At 41.2% G+C, this 9,192-nt stretch overlaps 2 non-coding genes across 2 annotated transcripts; both read left to right on the top strand.

The window, feature by feature from the left end:
- Nucleotides 1-262: 262 nt before the first annotated feature.
- Nucleotides 263-336, top strand: trnat-agu. Its single transcript has one exon. It is a non-coding gene; the product is annotated as a tRNA-Thr (tRNA).
- Nucleotides 337-1,442: 1,106 nt separating this feature from the next.
- trnat-agu lies at nucleotides 1,443-1,516 on the top strand. The gene has a single exon. It is a non-coding gene; the product is annotated as a tRNA-Thr (tRNA).
- Nucleotides 1,517-9,192: the final 7,676 nt, after the last annotated feature.

Below are 9,192 nucleotides of genomic sequence, written 5' to 3'. Positions count from 1 at the left end.
GTTCCAATATTAGTAAATGACACCTCTTTTGTGATGTGATTTTGCTAGACAGAGATATGGGTTAAATGAATGAGACTGGTTTGATCAAATAGGTTTGGGTGTTCACATCTGCAAAAGACATCACTTTATGGGTGCTGTGTTAGTTGGTTAAAGGCCTGTCTAGTAAACAGGAGATCCTGAGTTCAAATCTCAGCAGTACCTTTTCGAGCATTCATTGAAATAGGTTTGGGTGTTCACATCTGCAAAAGACATCACATTTATGGGTGCTGTGGCTTAGTTGGTTAAAGTGCCTGTCTAGTAAACAGGAGATCCTGAGTTCAAATCTCAGCAGTACCTTTTCGAGCATTTCATTGTACACATTGGTGGAGAAGGTCAGAGTGGAGGGCACAAAAGTTTTCTCACCAATGGGTTTAGAGAATTAGAGAAGACGTGAGGAGGGTGAAATTGAGATATTCCAATGTCACGGGAAAAGGGTTCTTTTTGAATGAGTTAAAACGTACCGACTGTGTAAAGCTCGACGGTTTGTTCATTATCGAGACCAAAATGAAAAGAGTTTAGCCAGCTTGTGCACATCACTTTCACAGCCTAAGTAGGCTCTACAAAGCCAGCTCTTGTAGCCAGCTGTGATCGTATAGTGGTTAGTACTCTGCGTTGTGGTCGCAGCAACCCAGGTTCGAATCTGGGTCACGGCACTGAATTGTTATTTCAGCAGTTTTTTTTTTGAACGAGTTAAGACTTACTTTGTAAGCTAAGAAACTCAGCAACTCTGCCATTTGACAAAGTCCCCCAGCACATTGTAGGTTAATTACTTACACGAACTGATTCATCTGCTGTTTCAGATGTTTTTACCATTTTTAAGCTCGACAGCCAAATGAGAAATGTAGTGTCCTCGAACAACCAAAATTCTGAAAAAATAGTGTATGATTCTGAATGTTTACTCATATCTCGCGATCCACCTATCACATGTTAATAACCGTTTTTGGTCCCAAACCATAGTTTAAGAATCCATGTCAGAGGTTCTTGAGTTTATTCATGTCGAGACCCAAATGAAAAATGTACTGTCCTCGAATGACCATAATTTAGAAGAAATAGTATGTGATTACAAATGTTTACTGATATCTCGCTACCCACCTCTCACCACTGTTGCCAACTTAGCGACTTTGTCGCTATATTTAGTGAGTATTCAGAAAAAAAAACAAGAATCGACAGAAGAAAGTTCATTTGTAGTTCTAAACATGCTTAGGCCTACTTTGCGTCCCAAAACATAGCTTAAGAAACCCTGTTGCTAGACAGTTGAAGGTGTCCGTATCGATTCCAATATTAGTAAATGACATCTCTTTTGTGATGTGATTTTGCTAGACAGAGATATGGGTTAAATGAATGAGACTGGTTTGATCAAATAGGTTTGGGTGTTCACATCTGCAAAAGACATCACATTTATGGGTGCTGTGGCTTAGTTGGTTAAAGTGCCTGTCTAGTAAACAGGAGATCCTGAGTTCAAATCTCAGCAGTACCTTTTCGAGCATTTCATTGTACACATTGGTGGAGAAGGTCAGAGTGGAGGGCACTAAGGTTTTCTCACCAATGGGTTTAGAGAATTAGAGAAGACGTGAGGAGGGTGAAATTGAGATATTCCAATGTCACGGGAAAAGGGTTCTTTTTGAATGAGTTAAAACGTACCGACTGTGTAAAGCTCGACGGTTTGTTCATTATCGAGACCAAAATGAAAAGAGTTTAGCCAGCTTGTGCACATCACTTTCACAGCCTAAGTAGGCTCTACAAAGCCAGCTCTTGTAGCCAGCCGTGATCGTATAGTGGTTAGTACTCTGCGTTGTGGTCGCAGCAACCCCGGTTCGAATCCGGTTCTCGGCACTGCAATGTCATTTTAGAATATTTTTTTTTGAACGAGTTAAGACTTACTTTGTAAGCTAAGAAACTCAGCAACTCTGCCATTTGACAAAGTCCCCCAGCACATTGTAGGTTAATTACTTACACGAACTGATTCATCTGCTGTTTCAGATGTTTTTACCATTTTTAAGCTCGACAGCCAAATGAGAAATGTAGTGTCCTCGAACAACCAAAATTATGAAAAAATAGTGTATGATTCTGAATGTTTACTCATATCTCGCGATCCACCTATCACATGTTAATAACCGCTTTGGGTCCCAAACCATAGTTTAAGAATCCATGTCAGAGGTTCTTGAGTTTATTCATGTCGAGACCCAAATGAAAAATGTACTGTCCTCGAATGACCATAATTAAGAAGAAATAGTATGTGATTACAAATGTTTACTGATATCTCGCTACCCACCTCTCACCACTGTTGCCAACTTAGCGACTTTGTCGCTATATTTAGTGAGTATTCAGAAAAAAAACAAGAATCGACAGAAGAAAGTTCATTTGTAGTTCTAAACATATTTAGGGTGTTTTTTACTCACTTTTTGTCTCTCCCACGACATTATTCCTCTCTCCTACAGCGTCCATCACAATTACATCCACTTGGCCAATCATGCAAATTATGTGATGCCGTCATTTAACCACTTCTAGCTACTTTTAGGACAGCCAACAGCTACTTTCCTTACTGAGGATTCGGCAACACTGCCACTCACATGCTCAGGCCCACTTTGCGTCCCGAAACATAGCTTAAGAAACCCTGTTGCTAGACAGTTGAAGGTGTCTGTATCGATTCCAATATTATTATTATTTTTTTGTTAGAATTTTTACCCCCTTTTCTTCCCAATTTTGTGGTATCCAATTGTTTGTAGTTACTATCTTGTCTCATCGCTACAACTACCGTACGGGCTCGGAAGAGACAAAGGTCGAAAGCCATGCGTCCTCCGAAACACAACCCAACCAAGCCGCACTGCTTCTTAACACAGCGCGCATCCAACCCGGAAGCCAGCCGCACCAATGTGTTGGAGGAAACACCGTGCACCTGGCGACCTGGTTAGCGCGCACTGCGCCCGGTCCGCCACAGGAGTCGCTAATGCGCGATGAGACAAGGATATCCCTACCGGCCAAACCCTCAAACCAAACCCTCCGGAGGACAGCTAGCTTCCGTCCTCCTCTTGTTACATTAACTTCTATACAAAATCTAGCAGGCTCTTGGTTCTCACCCCCTTCCATATACTTACACAGTAATTATGATAACTTCCGGAGGATGTCCTCCAACCTATCAGAGCTGTTGCAGCATGAACTGACATGTTGTCTACCCAATCAAAGTTTCAGAGAATAAATATATTACTAAAAAGCATAAGCTACAGCTAGTTAGTGTAACAGTTGTTAAAGTACTGTGTGAATTTCACCAGGTTCATATATTAATATGTCATGTTGATTTGTTATTATGCATGCCTGCATCCTGGGAGTAGGGATGTACTTACGTTATGCCCTGCGTGCTCGTGCTCAAATCATTTTGATGCACTATGAGAGGTAGGCACGCTTTGTCTGTCGTCTTCAGAAAAGTTCGATTTTTTTAAGCACAAAGTCATACACACAGTGTTTTGTTCATGAATAATGTTGTATATTTAGAGGTTACTCATAAGTGGATGGTATTGTTAAGATGCACTTGTAATTGTACTTTTTAGGATGATATCAACATTCTGAATTCAACATGTGGTTAATAGCTAGCGTGTATGTGTATGTGTGAACGCATGTGTATGTGTGAACGATGGCTAGCTCCTCAAATGATCCCAGTCCCTTGTATTGTGCACCTGTTGTAGACGATTCGCAGAACATATGTGCTCTACAAATGTTTTATTTTCTTTTGGATGCAGGTATGTGGTTTTATCTATGTAAAATATGTTATGTATAATAAGGAGAGGCTGTACTAATTTTTGTATTCAAAAATAATTTTGATGCACTATGAGAGAAAGAGGCGACGATTCACAGAACATATGTGCTCTACAAATGTTTTCTTTTCTTTTGGATGCAGGATGCAGAGAGTGAATTCTGCTGGATTAAAACGATCTGATCTCCAAAGTCCACGTCTATAGTCTCAATCAACCACACACAACGCAGAGTTACAGCGGTGCAGTACAGCACCGGTTACATTAGCACTGCAGCGCATAAAATGTAGTGAGTAGTTGATTCAAAGAGAGAGAAGGACAATAGTTGAACAGTTTTGAACAAATTAATTTCTTCCAAAATTAAGGAGAAGCGAGAAAGAGATGTTTTATTTTCACTTACTTAACTAGCAAAATGCAGCTAGCGAGTTTAGCCTACTCAAACACTAGGTTCAAACAGAGAGGGATGCTACTTTAGCTAGTACCGGAGCACCAAGTCTATGACCAACAGGCCCCTTAACAGCTTCTACCCCCAAGCCATCAGACTGCTGAACAATTAATCAACTGGCCACCCGACTATTTACATTATTAATTTATTGCCACCGGGGCCCGCCTGTGTAACTGCTAGACTGCCTGCTGAACACTGTACTGCATGATTGGGTTACTAACGCGTTAGTCCTTGTAGCTATGCTTGGAAGGTTTTTTCGCCTGGTACTGAAGTCCACAAGTAAAGGGAAAAGGTGAGAGGAGGAGAGATTGTAGTTACCAGATGGAATTATATATACAAGTGATCATGCGGTTTATATGTGGCTGCTAATTCTGTATTTGCGTGTGATCACGGATGTATTCATTCCTCCGATTCAGTTGAAAAATGTTTCTTAAACAGAAGCAAATGGAACGAAACAGGATTAACGTACCTGATTTGTCCAATAGAAACTTGTTTACAACTGTTGGAGTAATGATTGCAACCTAGATCAGCTAGATGCAGGCAAGAGTGTGCAAGGCGGTATTGAATGTGTCACTGTCTGTCACCTTGATTACTCTAATTTATCTCGACCTGATCACCTACGTTGTAAACTTTCATTCATGGTCTACGTTGTATCAACATCATTATGGGTAGAGGGAAAATTTGAGTATCATGTAGTAGCCTAAACCTATCAATGTTACATTGAGTTGGGTGAATATAAAATGAATGACAGTCATCCAATATGCTGTAATAGAAAAAAGGCCATAGTCATATTTTTTTTAAAATCGTCCTCCCTCATCTAAAACGGCACCGATCGCCACTGATGCACACAGTACATCGCACACCATCAGTAGGACTTATCTATGTTCTGTTCCAAATCTGAGTACTCCCATCTGTTTTAAAATGTATACTAAATGTGGGAATGCAGTAGTGTAAAGTACTTAAGTAAAAATACATTTTAAAGTACTACCTAAGTATTTTTTGGGGGGTATCTGTACTTTACTATTTATATTTTGGACAACTTTTACTTTTACTCCACTACATTCATAAAGAAAATAATGTACTTTTTACTCCATATATTTTCCCTGACACCCAAAAGTAATAGTTACATTTGAATACTTAGCAGGACAGTAAAATTGTCTAATTCACGCACTTATCAAGAGAACATCCCTGGTCATTCCTACTGCCTCTGATATGGCAGACTCACTAAACACAAATGCTTTGTTTGTTAAATGATGTCTGAGTGTTGAAGTGTGCCCCTGGCTGTCCGTAAAGGTTTAAAACAAGAAAATCGTGCTGTCTGGTTTGCTTAATATAAGGAATTTGAAATGATTTTTTAGCACTTTCTTTTGATACTTCAGTATATTTAAGCGATTACATTTACTTTTAATACTTAAGTAATATTTAAAACCAAATACTTTTAGACATTTACTCAAGTAGTATTTTACTGGGTGACTTTCACTTTTACTCAAGTAGGACAATTGGGTACTTTTTCATCACTGTGGTAATGTGTGCTATTTTACTGGAATTGGACAACTGTGTACATCATTGCTAAGAACATTTGTAGCTGAAGGATTTAGAGCGCCTATCCAATGTAAGATTAGTAAATATGTATTCTTACATCTTTTTGTACTTGTCTAGTGACTTGTATTTATATGTGTTTCTCAGCAGTTTATCATTTGTCACCGTGTTTGCATCAGGAGTTACCAAAATTGCTATTGACCAGCCACAGGGTTATGCAGGCATATTTTATTCAAGCCCAGTGCTACCACACCTGATTCTACCGCTCAGCTGTTCATCAAGACCTGAGCTGTTCATCGAGACCTCAGCTGTTCATCGAGACCTCAGCTGTTCATCGAGACCTCAGCTGTTCATCGAGACCTCAGCTGTTCATCGAGACCGGAGTTGTTTTACAGGAAAGTAAGAGGGGTTTATGGTTTTTCCCTTCCCTCTGGAAAATCAGCTGTTAATATTAAATTAATACTAATAACTACATTATTTCTGTTGCCATTTGTCCTTATTGTGTACTTTACTTTACGGCTATGTACCATATGGCACCTTATCCCCTATAGAGCCTATGGCTATGTTCCATATGGCACCTTATCCCCTATAGAGCCTATGGCTATGTTCCATATGGCACCGTATCTCCTATAGAGCCTTCTATGGCTATGTTCCATATGGCACCGTATCTCCTATAGACCCTTCTATGGCTATGTTCCATATGGCACCGTATCCCCTATAGCGCCTTCTATGGCTATGTTCTATTTGGCACCATATCCCCTATAGAGCCTTCTATGGCTATGTTCCATATGGCACCGTATCCCCTATAGAGCCTTCTATGGCTATGTTCCATATGGCACCGTATCCTCTATAGAGCCTTCTATGGCTATGTTCCATATGGCACCGTATCCCCTATAGAGCCTTCTATGGCTATGTCCCAAATGGCACCGTATCTCCTATAGAGCCTTCTATGGCTATGTTCCATATGGCACCGTATCTCTTATAGAGCCTTCTATGGCTATGTTCCATATGGCACCGTATCTCCTATAGAGCCTTCTATGGCTATGTTCCATATGGCACCGTATCTCCTATAGAGCCTCCTATGTTCCATATGGCACCGTATCCTCTATAGAGCCTTCTATGGCTATGTTCCATATGGCACCGTATCCCCTATAGAGCCTTCTATGGCTATGTTCCATATGGCACCGTATCCCCTATAGAGCCTTCTATGGCTATGTTCCATATGGCACCGTATCCCCTATAGCGCCTTCTATGGCTATGTTCTATTTGGCACCATATCCCCTATAGAGCCTTCTATGGCTATGTTCCATATGGCACCGTATCCCCTATAGAGCCTTCTATGGCTATGTTCCATATGGCACCGTATCCTCTATAGAGCCTTCTATGGCTATGTTCCATATGGCACCGTATCCCCTATAGAGCCTTCTATGGCTATGTCCCAAATGGCACCGTATCTCCTATAGAGCCTTCTATGGCTATGTTCCATATGGCACCGTATCTCTTATAGAGCCTTCTATGGCTATGTTCCATATGGCACCGTATCTCCTATAGAGCCTTCTATGGCTATGTTCCATATGGCACCGTATCTCCTATAGAGCCTCCTATGTTCCATATGGCACCGTATCCTCTATAGAGCCTTCTATGGCTATGTTCCATATGGCACCGTATCCCCTATAGAGCCTTCTATGGCTATGTTCCATATGGCACCGTATCCCCTATAGAGCCTTCTATGGCTATGTTCCATATGGCACCGTATCCCCTATAGAGCCTTCTATGGCTATGTTCCATATGGCACCGTATCTCCTATAGAGCCTTCTATGGCTATGTTCCATATGGCACCGTATCCCCTATAGAGCCTTCTATGCCTATGTTCCATATGGCACCGTATCTCCTATAGAGCCTTCTATGGCTATGTTCCATATGGCACCGTATCCCCTATAGAGCCTTCTATGGCTATGTCCCAAATGGCACCGTATCCCCTATAGAGCCTTCTATGGCTATGTCCCAAATGGCACCGTATCTCCTATAGAGCCTTCTATGGCTATGTTCCATATGGCACCGTATCTCTTATAGAGCCTTCTATGGCTATGTTCCATATGGCACCGTATCTCCTATAGAGCCTTCTATGGCTATGTTCCATATGGCACCGTATCTCCTATAGAGCCTCCTATGTTCCATATGGCACCGTATCCTCTATAGAGCCTTCTATGGCTATGTTCCATATGGCACCGTATCCCCTATAGAGCCTTCTATGGCTATGTTCCATATGGCACCGTATCCCCTATAGAGCCTTCTATGGCTATGTTCCATATGGCACCGTATCCCCTATAGAGCCTTCTATGGCTATGTTCCATATGGCACCGTATCTCCTATAGAGCCTTCTATGGCTATGTTCCATATGGCACCGTATCCCCTATAGAGCCTTCTATGCCTATGTTCCATATGGCACCGTATCTCCTATAGAGCCTTCTATGGCTATGTTCCATATGGCACCGTATCTCCTATAGAGCCTTCTATGGCTATGTTCCATATGGCACCGTATCTCCTATAGAGCCTTCTATGGCTATGTTCCATATGGCACCGTATCTCCTATAGAGCCTTCTATGGCTATGTTCCATATGGCACCGTATCTCCTATAGAGCCTTCTATGGCTATGTTCCATATGGCACCGTATCTCCTATAGACCCTTCTATGGCTATGTTCCATATGGCACCGTATCTCCTATAGAGCCTTCTATGGCTATGTTCCATATGGCACCGTATCTCCTATAGAGCCTTCTATGGCTATGTTCCATATGGCACCGTATCTCCTATAGAGCCTTCTATGGCTATGTTCCATATGGCACCGTATCCCCTATAGAGCACTAGTTTTGATATAATAATACCACCTATCTAACCAGATACATTACTACTACCTCTGGGATATAGCCTGTCTAACCAATCAGATACAGACTATCTAACCAATCAAATACCACCTATCTAACCAATCAGATACAGACTATCTAACCAGATACATTACTACTACCTCTGGGATACAGCCTGTCTAACCAATCAGATACCACCTATCTAACCAATCAGATACAGACTATCTAACCAGATACATTACTACTACCTCTAGGATATAGCCTGTCTAACCAATCAGATACAGACTATCTAACCAGATACATTACTACTACCTCTGGGATATAGCCTGTCTAACCAATCAGATACCACCTATCTAACCAATCAGATACAGCCTATCTAACCAATCAGATACCACCTATCTAACCAATCAGATACAGACTATCTAACCAGATACATTACTACTACCTCTAGGATATAGCCTGTCTAACCAATCAGATACCACCTATCTAACCAATCAGATACCACCTATCTAACCAATCAGATACCACCTATCTAACCAGATACATTACCACTACCTCTG

This window comes from Salvelinus namaycush, chromosome 16 (assembly GCF_016432855.1).
Source record: "Salvelinus namaycush isolate Seneca chromosome 16, SaNama_1.0, whole genome shotgun sequence".
Taxonomy (NCBI): Eukaryota; Metazoa; Chordata; class Actinopteri; order Salmoniformes; family Salmonidae; genus Salvelinus; species Salvelinus namaycush.
The sequence above is the reverse complement of the archived record's forward strand: the minus strand, read 5'-3'. Positions and strand labels throughout refer to the sequence as shown.